Source organism: Schistocerca serialis, chromosome 1 (assembly GCF_023864345.2).
Source record: "Schistocerca serialis cubense isolate TAMUIC-IGC-003099 chromosome 1, iqSchSeri2.2, whole genome shotgun sequence".
Lineage (NCBI taxonomy): Eukaryota > Metazoa > Arthropoda > Insecta > Orthoptera > Acrididae > Schistocerca > Schistocerca serialis.
In genome coordinates this window covers 128350552-128351903 of record NC_064638.1, presented here as the reverse complement: position 1 = coordinate 128351903, position 1352 = coordinate 128350552, and the positions used below count along the sequence as shown (strand labels likewise).

The window sequence follows — 1352 nt, the reverse complement described above, 5'->3', positions numbered from 1 at the left end:
CTGCCTGTGGAGACAAAATTTTTCCACATACAAGGAACTGCAGGCCAGTGCAGACAATTGGCCGAAAGCACAGGCGGCTGCTTTCTATGAAGAGGATACTGGAAATTTGATACAACACTACCACAAAACTCGAAGTTGGAACGGTGACTGTGTACAGAAGCAGGTGGAAGGTGTACCGAACTGTTGCAAATAAAACGTTTGTGGTTTCCACGTCGCGACCGATCGGAACTTACTTTCTGGACAATCCTCGTATGCATCTCGCAACAAGTTCAAATGTTCAAATGTGTGTGAATTCCTAATGGACCAAACTGCAGAGGTCATCGATCCCTAGACTTACACATTACTTAAACTAACTTATGCTAAGAACAACACACACACCCATCCCCGAAGGAGGATTCGAATCTCCTGGAGGAGTGGCTGCGTAATCCGAGACATGGTGCCTCAAGCCGCGCGGGCACTCCGCGCGGCACTTAACAAGTTTAAAGTCTCAATCTGTTACAAAATCATGTAAAAATACTGAATTTCACGTATTGTATAGATCTCTCCGTCTACCGGGACCATCTGGCCGCCGTGCCATCCGCAGTGGAGGATGCGGATAGGAGGGGCGTGGGGTGAGCTCACCGCTCTCCCGGTCGTTATGATGGTATTCTTGACCGAAGGCGCTACTATTCGGTCGAGTATTTCCTCAATTGGCATCACGAGGCTGAGTGCACACCGAAAAATGGCAACAGCGCATGGCGGCCTGGATGGTCACCCATCCAAGTGCCGACCACGCCCGACAGCGCTTAACTTCGGTGTTCTCACGGGAACCGGTGTATTCACTGCGGCAAGGCCGTTGCATTGTATAGATCTCTATAATATAAAATCAGCTCTTAATTTGAATTGGGACTGGGTGTGTGCTTTTTCTTGAAACACACAAAATTTTCGGACCGAGGAAAGTATTCCATATGTGATCTCGCAGACACAATGCTTTGAGCAGGGGAAGTGGCAAAACCATGGGAGCCGACAACACTAGCACTGTTACCTTTGTTGTGTTACCGGCGGGTGCAGTCCAGCCGCTCGCTGTCAAATGCCAATTAATTTAATCCGGACTACTGCAGCAACTAAATAGCCTCATCATGCCTACATAAACACTCAACGCAGTGCTAAATATTCTACACGCGTGCCAATGTGCGCGCTACAGACATGTGCGACCGAATGGCGCTGTCAGCCGGTGCGTCATGCTACTACGCATCACCCCACAATCCGCCTACTACTGTGCACATCCTTCTAATAGAGCCGCCATAATAATACACACTGGAAAGGATTAACTAAAAGAAGAGAATGATAGGGCATAACATTCAGCTACAGAG

General features: G+C 48.4%; 1 pseudogene; it reads right to left on the bottom strand.

Annotated features, from left to right (window-relative positions):
• Nucleotides 1–722: 722 nt before the first annotated feature.
• On the bottom strand, nucleotides 723–840 carry LOC126427374 (5S ribosomal RNA; annotated as a pseudogene).
• Between the last annotated feature and the right edge of the window lie 512 nt (nucleotides 841–1352).